This window comes from Durio zibethinus, chromosome 14, assembly GCF_047325235.1.
Source record: "Durio zibethinus cultivar Kanyao isolate XHJ-2024 chromosome 14, ASM4732523v1, whole genome shotgun sequence".
Classification (NCBI taxonomy): Eukaryota; Viridiplantae; Streptophyta; class Magnoliopsida; order Malvales; family Malvaceae; genus Durio; species Durio zibethinus.
In genome coordinates, this window is record NC_143175.1 from 14,247,544 (window position 1) to 14,263,224 (window position 15,681).

The 15,681-nt window shown below is 30.4% G+C and overlaps 1 pseudogene; it reads right to left on the bottom strand.

Annotated features, from left to right (window-relative positions):
- Positions 1–5,020: 5,020 nt before the first annotated feature.
- Positions 5,021–15,681, bottom strand: part of LOC149515062 (putative 7-methylxanthine methyltransferase 2) — a 40,895-nt pseudogene continuing 30,234 nt past the window's right edge.

Here is a 15,681-nt window from a genome sequence, read left to right on the forward strand (position 1 = left end):
TTCCCCTCTTTATACATGCAAAAGAGTTATCACTTAGTGAATAGGCATCTCATGTGTTAAGAACCCCTAAGAGAAAATAAGTGAGGGCATTTGACACATTCACTACCTAGAGTTTTGGTTTGTGATCCTCTTATCCCTTGGAAGAAGTTTTTTCATTTTGTTCATGTGGATTACTATTAGATGCTGTATAATTGGACAACTACTGGTTTGCTACAACTAAGCTTGAAGGTCCTTGAATTGTTCTTGAAGCCATCATAAGCAAAGTAAGAAAACTGCTTATATCAAAATTATTTTATTATTTTATATGATCTTTTCAACTTGATCCTTGTTCTTTGACAGTTGAAAATTTTTAAATTCCACTACTTTATACTTTGATCTCAATGTTCAATTCCTAACAACAAGGACCTTATATTTTTGCGACCCATATCTCTAATTTGTCCTTATATCCCTATCTACCACTACTATTACAAAATGGACCAAAAAAAGAAAAAAACTCCCATAAAATGGTTCCATTCCATTTACAAAAATCAAATGTACTGATAAAATGAAACTAGTTCATCAATATCTTTGCATGATGATAAAAAAAGGTGCAAAAATTTGTCTCTAGCATTAGCATACAAGTAAAAGGCATGAGATGTATAAAAACCCTAATTTGATTATGGTATTAGGTTTTCTTGATACAACCGGTATTCTTAATTTTTAAAGACCTTGAGAAACCTATTCACTAAAATTTTGATGAAAAGTAACTTGGTATCCAAGATTGGGAATCTTAGAGAAATTGTTATCAAGATTTCAAGATTTACTTTCTTGATCAAGTAAAGTGAATTATTTTTCTCAAAACCTTATTAATTGTTACTTGTGGTTTAAAGAACATGAGCAAAGCATAGAAAAGCATGTCAAAGAGTTTAGAACTCTTGAATAATGGCATAAAGTAGGCAACGTAGCTTCTAAACCAACTAGCAAGCTTTTCATAAAAAGAACCCTAGCTGCATGATACTTTCCTATTTTGAATGAGATTTGGTCCAACCCTATTGTGGTAATGCCTCTGGTTGAATTCGGATTTCTAAATGGTTTAAGACTTAAGAAATTAGATTTCATTAAAAGTTCAAATTAGATTAAAACTCCTAAATTGTTTAGAACTTTTAATTAATAAGAAAATTACTTCACTACCAAATCTAATATGACTAGAAATACCCAATATTAATAATTTGGTTTGGATTTAATTAATTGGTAATTCTAAATAGTTTAGAATTGAAATAGCCACATTATATTAAGTTCCAAATTGAATTATGATCTCTTAATAGTTTAGGAAACATGATTGCAAATTACAATTCCTAACACATAAGATAGACACATTTGGCCATTTTGTTCCAATATGTCTATTCCTTGCATCATAAGAAGTTGAGTTAATATTTGGTATATGATTTTGATATTGATTCAAAAGAAAAAATTGCAAGATCATGAACTTAAATCAAACATGTTGTTTATTGATATGTAAAAGAGTATGCATGCTAATTATGAGATAAATACTATGCATGTATGCTATGTTAATGAATGAATGTAGTATGCATGCTAATTATGAGATAAATATCATGCATGCTATGTTGATGTGTGATGTAAATGCTAGAATTTATTTATATTTGTTTATGATAACTACCATATTTATTTTCAAAGAACATGATAAGGTTACATGTATATGATATATGTTGAATTTTATTCATGCTATATAGATTTAATTAAATAAAATCCCTCATCAAAATATTAAGTACATGTTACTCAACATGAATGGTTATATTCCATGATCATAGCAAACTGAGAGTTTCTACTAATGAGGGTTGGGTAAACTCAAGGCACTCCTTACTCGAAATATGTTTATATTATGATTAATAGGTCCTACTTAACCAGCTTATATGATTTGGATGGGTAAGCTCATGATCATATGAAGTTGGAGACAATGATTAGGTGAATTGTATAAAATGTGGTTAGACAAGGAATTGTTATCTAATTGATCTATGAGTCACATTAGATGTGATTGATAAGAGAGGTTATTTACCTAATTTACATATTATAGCTTGTTAGGTAAACTCAAAGTTGTTGATAAACTAAATGGAATCCTAGCCCACTAGCAAAAAAATTATTTTTTCGATTTAATAATGAGGGCTATTAATTTTAAAAAAATAGTGAGACAAACCAATATATAGACTTAGACCTTATCTATATTGGTTTTGAACAATATGACTAATACTTGTTCATATTTTATAGCTTATTAGAAAGCTGAGTAATAACATGTCAATTTGTAGCATACTTGAAGCTAATAAGCTCATTGAGCTTTACTTCAATGATTGGTACCACATGTTAGGCTTGTCACAAGGCAACAAAAAATGCATTCTGTTTTTGATGAGCCGGTTCTTAAGGAACCAGAAGCTAATGTCAATGAAGCAGTGTGGCAGCTTTATAAACCCATAAAGATCATACTAATCAAGTTGCATGAAACATGGTAACTAGCATGATCCCCTAATTGCAAAAGTAATATAAGAATATGGATCCTCTAACTATCATTCTGTACCTTAAGGAGTTGTTTTACAAATAAGGGTGGACTGAGAATATAAGCCATTCAATTAATTTCATGACATAAAATTTCATTCATTCATTAGAGAAATAAATATAGCCATTCATTCATTAGTTTGAATGAATTACAACTACAGGAAACCAAAAAAAAAAAAAGTACACTAAAAATATCAACCATAAAACCATTAATCCAACCTTATACACAAATGCCTTATTTTTACACTTTTGACAGTATTGCTTTACACACATTCACCTTTTCTTTATGAGTTTTCAACTCATTCACAAGCCTATGAACTTCATAACTGTTGACAATTGTCTTCAATTGTGTGTTCTCAATTCTTAACTCTCTATTCTTCCTTAGTAACATGTTGTTTTGACTTAATACTTCATCCATGATAAATCCTAGATGAGATGTAACCTTTTAATTTTTGTATCCTTCAAACCATTAGAAAAAAAAAAAAAAAAAACCACACCTACCAATCTGAAAAAGAAAATACCAAAAACTGAAATCAATTCCTAAATTTGATATTTTACCTTTATTCTAAACTAAACACCCACATGAATTTAAACCTTGGTTGTTCACTAACCTCAAAGAATTTTGAGCACCCATAAAATTTTTTGCTTTTGTTCCATGTAGTCTTGGAGGTGTAAATTCGAACCCTTAATCTACAATGACAAAAAAAAATCCCTCAACTGATTTGGAGATAATGAGCTCGATGTAGATCTTGACATTTTTTGGTTAATTTCTAACTTTAAGATTTGACTGAAGAATATTAGATAACAAATATCAAGCTTGGGGCTTAAGGTTAAAGAGAAACCCAACACAGAACAAGCAATAATGAAAAAGGAGAAAATTTTACCTACTTTATTTTTTGTTTCTCAAACATATAAACCCCAAAATCGATTTTAAAATAAGTTTCCTTTTTTTTTAAATGAAAAAACGAATTTTTTTTTTTTTAATCTATGGTGGCATGTGGGCCTTATCTAACGTTGCCTTCTGAGTTGGACTCACCTAACACTTGGCACTCATTCATTGGAAAAAAAAAAGGACATGTTATCTTTTTCATTAACGAACTCTATTCAAAATTACAGTTTTATATTTTTAGTTCTCGTTATCCGTTTGCATTGAGCTTTTACTCCTTGGTTTAGCAAGTTTTATCCTAGCTTTCTAGCCTTTTGTTTTCTTATTAATAAATTTCTTTTGGTTGAGAAAAAATAATGATATTTTAGATTCTCTAAATTGGTTTTGTAATTTTAAATATCTACTATTTTTTCATAAAAAAATCTAATATTTTTCACATATATATTTAATATGCTAATACAAACCAACTCTTGAATTAGGAATCCTTCAATCTAAGATTTAATTAAGTTATTTAATAAGGTAAAAAGGGTAGATATATGTTATTTAATAAGGTTTAATTGTAAACATGCACTACAACACAGATTCTTAGATATAGCTTCCCAAACAAAACAAGTCATATTTTTTTTTTTTCTCAACCGAAAATGGATTTTCATTATTAAAAAGATATCAAAACTTTGGGTTCATACCTGCCTTAACAGAGTTAAAGGGAAACTAGCTTTAGATGGAACATGTCACGGTGCACCTGACAGCATCACTCAAATCTATTACAGCCAAGCATTAAAAAAGTACGGTTAAATATAAGCATGAAAAAAAAAAGGAGGGTTAAATATAAAAATAGTTTCTATATTATATTTTTTTGTCAATTTGATACTTAAATTTTTATTTTTTCATTCACTTTAATACCTTAGATTAAAATTGTTAGTCAATTTATTAAAGTGATATAAACATCTAATAAGATATGAAACATATTAAAAAAATTTAATAAACATCACATCATCAATGATCGCATTGATATTAAAAGAAAAAAAAAAGTAAAATCAACATCCATTTTGAAAAGAGAATTTACAAGGTATTTGCTTCTTTGTAAATAAGAACGAAATCCACCACTCCAATGGTATCTCTAAGTCTATCAATTTTCTAAAAATCCTTTCATTGTTTCCAGGATTGAGATACGTTATTGCATTCAGTTAATAACCACCTTTAAATCTGATTCGATAATTAAAGCATTTTTTAGCCAAGTGGAAACGGAAACCAACATCTCTTACTACATTCGACTGCTGTTCACCTAGAGGACCATGGAATAAACCACGAATTAAAATCCCTTCATATCTCGCAGGGCCAATTTTGGCTCTAGCTGACCCGTTAATAGTCAACAAGTCATATTCAATAATAATAATAATATAAACAACTTTTTTACAAAATGGATAATTATAGTAATCAAAGCAACATGCCATCTACAAATCAAGAAAATTAGAATAAGTTTCAAGATAAGTTCATGTCGTAGCTGATCTGCCTAATCTAATTAAGACTTAGACAAGATTACCTGACATTTTTCTTTATTCCTTAATGAGCAAATTATAGCACCACCAGTTATTTATGCCAATAATTTGATTCTTCGGCCAAATTCTTTAATTTCTCTAACATCTCCTGAACAACCCAGAAAGAAACTGATCAGTTCAGATTTTCCTTCTTTTTTAGCACAACAACAATGCTAATGTTCTTAGTTGCTTCTCTTCTTTGCTTGTAATCCTCAGCTACAATCTGTTTGGCTTCTCATATAGCTTGTCCATCACCTCTTCCCCAAAATGGTACGACAAAATAGGCTCCGAAAAGCATCTGTAGCCTTTGATTCGTATTTCAGGGTTTGACCATTGATTTTTACCTCCGATATCCAGCACAATTGTATCAATAAATTCAGTTGTGAAGAAACCCTCCTTATTGAACTTCTTCTTGGGAAGGATTGTAGTAGAGTACATTGAACGAGTCTAATTTCTCTTCATCAATCAATCCCTGTATATGAAACAAAATTAATCAGTAAATATATATAATCAAAACTTTCCACCTTTTCAATTAGGTTCTTAATAATTATATCTGAACTGTATACAATCATTTGGCTCAAGTATTGGTAGCTGCATGTATTCTTCCTTCAAATGGAAAAATTCGAATCATCGTTTCCCAAATTAAGAAATAATTATAATAATAATCGTTGAAATTATTTTTGGGCATTTTCACCTGTGAAACCAGGTAGGATAAGGCCTCAGCTTGAACTTCCAAAAGGTAGCAGATATCTTTTTTGTGGGATCTGCAGTTTGGCGTCCATTAAGTATCAGGATAATACGGCCATTATTTGCCACCTCTGGGGCCCGGAATTTCAAGAGGGATTAGAAGTCTTCCTGAAACTGGGAAAGACAGGCCTTTTTATCTACAGGAGGGCTGGTTTTAGAGATGTAGATCTTCCCCTTGTTTAGTGGCAACCCTGCTTCGTCTGTGATTATTGGTGCTTTCAAATTTATTTCAAGTAAACCAACGTAAGGTTGATGCCAAAAAAAGTATAACTCAGCAAAAGTATATATAGTCTTTCTCAAAGGAAAATAAAAATATTAAACCCATTATATAGTATACATATGTATATGGTTGCTAATGTCTTTCAATGCATTGTAAAGGTTCATTCTCACATCTTATTAACGGTTATATACGAAAAAAAAAGTATAGTGATTAAATATTTAAACTTGAAAATTTTCAATTTTGAAAAAAAAAAAGAAGCCTTTCTTTCATTAAAATATATGGTGCATTGTGACAATTAATTCATCAATTAAGTTGATAAGTTTTAAGTATAATGTATCAAGTTTTAGGATTATTATATTATATGCAAGCGAAATTAGAGGGTTGGAGTATATATATTTAAAAAACTAATAAATAAGAAAACATGTATGTAGCAATATTACAATTTGCTTGTGCAGTTTAATATACAAAATATAACCAGTTTTTCTGTGAAGAAAATAGAACGCAATTGAGGAGAAAAAGGTGACAGTACCTTAGAGAGCCAATGTACGCTATAACAGGTATGCAAAAGATGCATGGAGTTGCGAGGGAAGAGCCGAGCATGAAAGGAACCAGGAGCACCCACAGCAAACCATGAAGCATTCTTATATTTTTCTTGAACATCACTTAATTCCTTAAACGGCGTGTTGAAATCGTTCCCGGCTAAATCGTTCAAGTAAAACTGGATTTCCAGCATTTTTCGTTTCAAGTCACTGCAGTTTTTGACCACGCTGTCGATCACTGTTGACATGAATTCAAGAGTTTGGGGCCCTAAAGCACACCCCAAGTCAGCTACGTCAAGAACTAGGATTGGGACTGAAGAATTTTCTGTGAAGAGAGATTGAACTCCTTTTTCAACTATTGGCTGGGTTGCTGCCGCCACCTTTAGCTGCATTTTAGACAAAACAATAATAATAAACAAGTAAATTACTTGTAAATGTTAAAACCCAAAAAGAAAAAGAAAAGGAATTAAGAGAGGGCAAGTAAGATCATAGCTCAAGACCGTCAATCCTGCAGTCTTAACATAGCTATTTTCCCCTTCTCCTTTGTTCATGCAGAGTATTTCCTTCACCTCCAGTTATTCTGATTTGTTTGCCATAGTTGAAGTGTACATATATATATATATATATATATATATATAGTTTTACGGGCCCTTTAATTTCTAGTGCTGTGCCCAATAGTGATAGTTATTGTAGTGATGTCACTACATCCCTAGCCATTAGATTGTGAACTAAAGAGCGAGACGATATATATTTCCCATCCTTTCCATTGGATAATGTACAAAAACCACAAGTTCTTGTTATAGTCTCTTAGAAAAAATAAATAAGAGAACAAAAATAACAATAAAAAAAAATTTTGGCTTTGAGGTGTGAAGAACATTTTCTTAAAAGTAATTATGCCTTTAAGATATAATAAAGCCTCAAACTCTTCAATCAAAAACAGTGAAAATGATTATACTGAAATATTTATTTATAATAAATGAACAGACTTAAACTTCTATGTAGATGATTATCATCTTTTATATAATCATGACCTTTATGAATAATAATCTATTTATATTAAAATAATTATGACCATTTGTCATATAATAATTATTTTTATTCAAACATAATTATTTAAAATATGAATAAAATTAATACAAAAATTAATTTTATTCATCAATAATTAAATCTTTCTATCCAATGTGGGATGCATTACATTCTAAACTATTAATAATCTCCCACTAGTTTGGAATGTTGATACTTAATTTTTTCCTTTCGCACAAATAAATATTATGAATACAAGAAGATATCTCTTGATTTAAACCTTCAATTAGTGTATATATTTTAGAATTCTAACGAAGTTGATAGTGCCCGAGATTAAACCTCAACTTCTAGTGTTAGAATTGAAGATATACCACACATAATACTAATTTATTCTTTTGGTAGAGGTTTATAACCGTTTTTAGCACTATTATAGCCATATACTTATCCTATTCATAAACATTTACAAGAAAGACCTCAATTCTTCTTGTTGAAGCAGCATCACTTTTAAATTATTATAGGTAGAGTTTTCATTATGTCTCCATTGCTTTAGACATTTAAAACTCCATTAAGAGTATAAAAACTCATCCTCCTTACATAATTGATCACACTAGTTTCTAAAATTTAAATGGATTTTACTAGTGCTTAACAGACATATAACAATAACTTGTTTTTACCCATTAAACTTTGTAATTAGAGATTACTAATTCAAAGTTGGGTTCCCATTATTGGTGTATAATAGTAAGCATTTAAATCAATTCTACTTGTAGTACTACTACCAAATATTTTGGAATTCAATTTTTTTAATGGTAATTACTCCCGCTTGATATTGAATCTTTAATATAATCACCTCAAGCTAATATGTCCAAACATTTCATTTTACATATCAGTTATATGCTCCAAACATTGTTGCCTCATTTTTATCAATTTAAGAAATAGTTGGTTTTAGTTGTGGCCATAACTCTATATTCATTAATTTCAACTATTCTATTTCCATACTTTTATACACTTTTAATACAATTATACTTCTAGTACAATTGGATAAACTTAATGAATAAACTAAATGATTTTAGTCCTTTTAAGATTTTTAAGAACTTTTTTATGATTTTATTTTAATAAGTGTCTAAACTTATTAGTCTATATAATTTGCTCATAAAATTATATTAAAATCTTATAACACTATGGTGAAAATTTTTATTTATTTTGATTCTTATCACCCCACCATGTGCAAGTATACATTCTTTCATTAAAGAATGTCTCATTCAACTATTCAAGATATCATATATACTTAATTAAGTTTCCATTTCATTTATCTTTTTACTATTTGGTGATTTTTTTTTTAAATAGAAGATCTCCAAATCCACCCTTAGTGAAAGATAACTAGCAAATATCTTAATATTTCTATAAAAATTTCAAAACTTTTATATTTTAACTCAATATAAAAGTTCCAAAACTTTTATATTAATAAGCAGATTTCAAATATAATCATGCCTCTATAATCTCCTTTTAAGACTTTTATGTCAATTCATAAATACTTCTATGAATTTATTTCATCATAGACACTATTAATAATTTTTTATTACCATGGACAAAACCATTTCCATTACCCAAATGGATCAAATAACATTCCTTTTGCTATTATAAAAGTTTTCATATTCATAAGATCTTTGAATCACTCATGGCTTTCAAAGTAAGTATACTTTAAAGTTTTCACTATATAAAACCATAAATCATAAATCATTTGTACAATCCATGAATTAGGCCATATACATAACAAAAAATTACCATAACGTGATCAAGATTGTGGCATCAATTTTGGCTTATGGCTATTCTAAGCCAACCATAATAATCCACATCATACCTACAAATTATGTAAATTTGGCTATTGAAGTTATCTCATTTATAATGATAGCTTTTTGTGAAAACCAACTATCTCAAATGTTATCATGAGTTTTCAATGTATATGTTAATTGCCCAGTAGCTAATTCACAGTTCATGACTATTGAAATCTTTAAATTTGATTTCAATTTCTTTTATGAAAACTTTATTTCTCCGCCATTGTGATCAATATGTTCAAATCTAGATCATCATATCAATACAAGTCATGAAATATGAATCTAAAGAATCATTTTCATAAAATAGAATAAACAATAATTATAATATCAATTTTACTCACATTTCATGCAAAAATTTGTAACGAATTTGTGTTGGTTAAATCACTGATTGGTTAAGTCTAAAGTTTATGGCTTTCACAAACCAATTTTATTATCTAAGCCTATATGTTAATATAGTGTATAACCACCCACATCCTTACCATTGTCATGAAACTATTGAAAACCTCGAGAACTTGTTCACTTTTCATTTTAAGAGCCTACAAAAGGCCATATTTTTAGGTACAAGAAGCAAAAATATCTTCATTGTTGTATTGATTAGATAATGGCATTCTATGTCCATAGTCCATATCTTTTTTATATATATAAGAAAGAAAATTCCATCTCACTTAGTTTATTTTCATAATATATGGTAAACTGTACCAATGTTTTCCATGCCATCACAAAATGAAATTAAACATATGCATGTATTGGTCCTTCCGAAACATTGAATTTGCATGTTCTTTTCTAATTTATAAACATGCCTAATTAGACATTGATGAGCATCCTTCAAAATACTAGTAACCAACAAATGTTTTAATATTTTTTAATGACATGCCTTTTCGTTTAATCAATTTCCCATATGCGAAAAGCAGCAATGCTTTTTTGTAACCATTAATTAATTCTTTGATAGCTATTTATGATTTCAACTTCGTGATTATTTATAATAAAATTTTTATTTTGTAAAATCACTTCTAATGTAATATACCTGTAGACACCCAATTTGGTCCAGGCCCGGATCAATTGGCCCTGGTCTAAATGGGTAAGTCCAATTTTATTTTGCATTTTTGTTATTTTTATTTTATATTTTTATGTATGTATATTTTTTTATATCCTATGTATTTATTATTTATTTATTTATTATTATTATTTATTAATATATATATATATATATTTTTTTCCTTTTTTTTTTCTTTTTCATTTTATTTTGTATGTATTTTTATTTATCTAATTATATATCTATTTATCTGTTATTATTATTATTTTTATTTATCTTATAATATTATTTTTGATTTATCTTATTATTATTTTTCTAATTATCTATTAATTTTTTTATGTGATTTTTATTTTGGAAGGCTGTGATTAAATCCTGTTGAAGAATCTTGCTGAGAATGGGGATTCAATCAGAGTTCAGATTGGATTCAAAAATTGAATCTCCGTTCAAAAAGGAATAGGGATTGATCAGAAACTCTTCTAATCAATCCTTATAAAAGGGACCTCCTGGAACAGAATAAAGGACACAGAAAAATAGTAAGAAAAAGCTACTGATTGAGAGAAAAGAGGCGTGTAGAAAATTTTTGAAGGCTAGGAAAAGGTTTAGAAGTATTTTGGGAATTAGCAAAAATTTTTTGGAGATTTTTGGAGATTTTTTTTTTGGGAATTTTTGGAAAATTCTAGATTTCGGTTGAATTTTTCGATGAAATTTGCATTTTTCGACGAAAATTTCAGCCAACTTTGAAGTTTTCGGTAAGCTGCTCAGTTTTCGGTGAAGGATCCTAGAAACTGACTAACTTTCGGTGAACTTCCGACGAAAAACCCAGATTCTGGTGAAATTTTCCAGAATCCAATGAAAATTCAACCGAAGTTCTTCGATCGTTTTAGAGAGAAGCGAGAGAAAAAGGAGGAAGAAAGAGATAGGGGAAAAGGTTTCTACCAAAAAACATAGGGAAAAGCCTTATATACCCTCCCAAAACGATACCGTTTTTGCCTTAAATGACCCAGAGGATCCGCGCGTTTTATCGAGATCCGACCCGACCAGAGGTCGACCCGTTTCCTAACCCCGCGCGTGTTTTCCCTCTCCGAGCCAAGCCGAGGTCCCAAGTTGGTTCTCCGAGCTGTTTCTCTTCCCTGAGCCGAGTCGAGTCGAGCCGCTTTCCCGAGCCGCCCCAGGTTTTTTTTTTTTGATTATTTATTTATTTTTTTTGTTTTTATTTATTTTTTTATTTATTAAATTAGTATTATTTAATGTTTTTTTATCTTCATTTTATTTTTATTTTTGGTTTTACATTTTATTTTTATTTTTTTTTCTTCTTTTACTTTGTTATTTTATTTCCTTTCTAAAAAAAAAAATCTAAAAAAAAAATTTTCAAAAAAATATTTTTTGGGAAAAGTTGAAAGTATCAATTTTTCCTAAAAATAAAAAAAAAATTATTTTTGAGGAAAAGTTGAAAGTATCAATTTTCCTTAAAAATCAAAGTTTCCAAAAAAAAATAATTTTTGAGGAAAAGTTGAAAGTATCAATTTTCCTTAAAAATAAATCTTCAAAAAAATATTTTTGGGGAAAAGTTGAAAGTATCAATTTTTCTTAAAAATAAAAAAAAGTATTTTTGAGGAAAAGTTAAAAGTATCAATTTTCCTTGAAAATCAAAGTTTCCAAAAAAAAGATAATTGTTTAGAAAAAGTTGAAAGTATCAATTTTTCTTAAAAATAAAATTTCAAAAAAAATGTATTTTTGAGGAAAAGTTGAAAGTATCAATTTTCCTTGAAAATCAAAGTTTTCAAAAAAAAAATAATTTTTGAGGAAAAGTTGAAAATATCAATTTTTCTTAAAAATAAATCTTCAAAAAAATATTTTTGAGGAAAAGTTGAAAGTATCAATTTTCCTTGAAAATCAAGTTTCCAAAAAAAATAATTTTTAAGGAAAAGTTGAAAGTATCAATTTTCCTTAAAAATAAATTTTCAAAAGATATTTTTGGGGAAAAGTTGAAAGTATCAATTTTCCCTACACAAAAAAAACAATCATTCTTTTCTTTCTTTTCATTTTGATTTTGATTTTGATTTTTTCTTTAAATAATCCGACGACGGAGCCTCTGTAAGTGAAACAGTAGTTTTTCTTGCATACTCTTGAGGTGAGAGAATTTTCTCAATTTTTTGCTAAAAGTATTAGAGTCAATTGAGAATAATTTCTAACAATTAATTACTTGATAAAATTTTAAGGCTCATTGGATAACACAAATTTAAAGCTGGTATCATCTTTTGATGGGCATTGTGAGGGTGCTATAACCTTCCTCATATGTAATCGAACTGCCAAACCTTGTTCTGGTTAGTAGACCTGAACCTATTCTTTTAATGACCCTTAAACTTAGGTGCTCCTTGAAAGGACAGATTCCTTAGGTGGCCAATCGCACCTAGATAAAAAAGATTGGTGGCGACTCCCTAAAAGTCAATGTCTAGCGATAGATCCTCGGATCTAGATGTTATGACAGCTTGGCGACTCCACTGGGGACTTTGAGAGTCAGGCCAGCAAATAATTTGTGTTATCCAGAAGCTTAATAAAATTGAACCTTTTTGTATATATGTGTTATTATTCATTCATGTTTTATTTACCTTGTTAATTATGTCATTCATGTGCATGTGCATAACATGAGCTCTACACCCGAGCTCCGTCCCTCTAGGAGGGAGTAAAGTACCTATTGCTTTCATGAGGTCTAATACCTCCGCAGTAGCTAGCGAAATACTCCCACTCAAATTGAACCTTTTCCGCTTGTAACCTATAATGGGTGAGGATTAGGGTACCTTACTAGTCTGTAATGGACAAAGATGTAAGGAACAATTTGAGGACCTTTAGACTTTGACCTTAAAACCGCATATAGTGAACCTTAAGAGTGCCTAACCTATAGATAGAGCCATCACTCTTCCCTTTTAAAATTGACCAAAAGCATAGGATTCATCCTTTTTACTTTGTGTGATGTTTAAATTTACTTATTTATTCTTTTTCTGAGTATACTAACCGTTTTCTTATTCTTTTACATTGGTTCATACACATATCATAAAGTTGCATAAAGAACATTTGCTTGAAAAAACGGTCTTTAACAATTTTTTTCATGGATGCCAATGAATGCTTAGTTTGTTCTTCATCAGTATTAGCACTCTGTGGGACACCCAATAAAGTAAGGGCCTAGTCAGAAAAGACTCAACTGAAGATGGGAGATTGCTTGCCAATTGAGTATGATTCTACTTTATCTAAAAAAATATCTATCCTTCTCAAACAGAACAATTTAGAAGATTTGATTGATATCTGGAAGAAGATGAGTCCGTCAAGATAAGAGTAGTTTTGCCAAAAACATGGGCATATAGCACACCTTCTAGCAGTGGTTGTTGATGATCAACTAATTAGAGCTACAACACAATTATGGGATCCTGTATACAGGTGTTTCTTTTTTAATGAAGCTGATATAACTTCCACCATCGAAGAATATTCGATCTTGTTGGGTTTGCATCTCAAGACTCCTGACAAGATATATGTCAAAAAGTATAAGTCAGGATTTCGTAAAAGTCTGATTCAACTCATGGGGATAGACAAGGAAGTTGTGGATTCTCATACGAAGAAGAAACAAGAACAGGTTTGCCTACCTTGAAAGTTCTTTCATGAGTTTTTGATGCAACATGCCAATGAAGAATGGGGGTTAGACATATTTGCCTTGGCTATATACGGACTAGTGATCTTTCCAAAGGTTTTGGGACATATTGAGATAGCGGTGGTTGATTTCTTCGAAAGTGTGATCAATGGCTGTAATCCTTCAACGGTAATATTAGCAGAGACTATCAGATCTTTGAGTTATTGTCGTCGGAATGGAGGGCGCTTCATAGGATGCATACAGTTATTGTACTTGTGGATGAAAAGCCATTTTGAATAAGAAAATGGTGCTTTCTCGAAGCTTTATATCCGTAATCATTTTTCGATTAAAGAATTCTGTGAAAGTGGGTGGTCAAAGTGAAAGTCTAAACAAGAATGGATAACTTTCTTACAAAAGTTAGAAAGCGTCAGGGTGAGATGGTTGGCCCCATGGATGAATCGTGAGCCTATGTTGTATCAATATGGGGATAGTACAGTGGTTCCACTTCTGGGTTTATGAGGAGTGACGAATTATGCACCACTCTTAGTGAGAAGGCAATTTGGGGGAGAACAGTTTATTCCTATGACTTATGGGCTTCATCAGTTAGATTTCTCTTACAGTGAGCCTAAAGCATTTCAAAGGATGAATGAGATGATTAACGCATGGAAAAATCCCCAAAGAGTGAGTCTTGGACCGTTCACTGAAAAAGTCACCCCAGGGTACTTGGTTTGGAGAACAAAGAGAAGACAAGAAATGGTATTCACTTATGAAATCTCTCAACCACCAACAGAAGAAAAATTTGAAGAGACACCATCGGAATTAGAATTGGCAACAAAAGAATTTGAGTCTGAAAAGAGCAAGTTAAAGAAAGGGATTCAGAAGCTTCAAGAAGAAAAAGCCCAGTGGAAAGGTAGAGCCGAAAGTTATGAAGTTAAAGTTCACAAGATTGCTAGAGAACGAGATACAACTACTGAAGATCTAGCAAGGTTACACCAGGAGCATAAGAGGCTATGTGTGAGAGAAAGAGCCAAAGAGATAACCATTACCGAGCTGACTGAGGAAAATACAAGATTGAAATAAGAGTATGCCAAATTGAAAGAAGAAAGTATCGAAGCACAGGCAGAAATTAACATGCTAAACAGTTATTTGAGCAGGCTAAGTCAAAAGTTGGATGAACAAGGAGACCACATCGCTGCATTAGTTAGAGAACATAGAGAATTATCATACCAAGTCTGATGTGGTAAAAGAGAGAATTTAGGAAGGCAGAAATACATTAAGCACTTAATAACCCAAATCCATAAAGGGGTATGTAAGGCAAGAGAAATGGTGAAAGAGGCAAAGGCATTAAGACAAGTGGTGGCCCCAGTAAGAGAACATGGACAGCGTCTTTTGAACTTCATAGAAGAAGCCAAGGCCGAGTATGAACAGATCAAACAATTTTATGGTATAATTCTAGGATGATAAACTCAATGTAGATCAAAGTTTTTTTGGAATAAATGAAATTTTTTTAATTGAATACCGTTTTTAAGGTAAATGTTCTTTGCATACATGCATTTTTCATTCATTGCATTTTCATTCATTACACTTAACAAAGTAACCATGTGATGATCATACAAATTTACTAATTCTAAGATATGGTACTCAAGGTTCCAGGATAGCTCCATCTAGCAAAAATCTTAACCATTGATATAATACAAGAT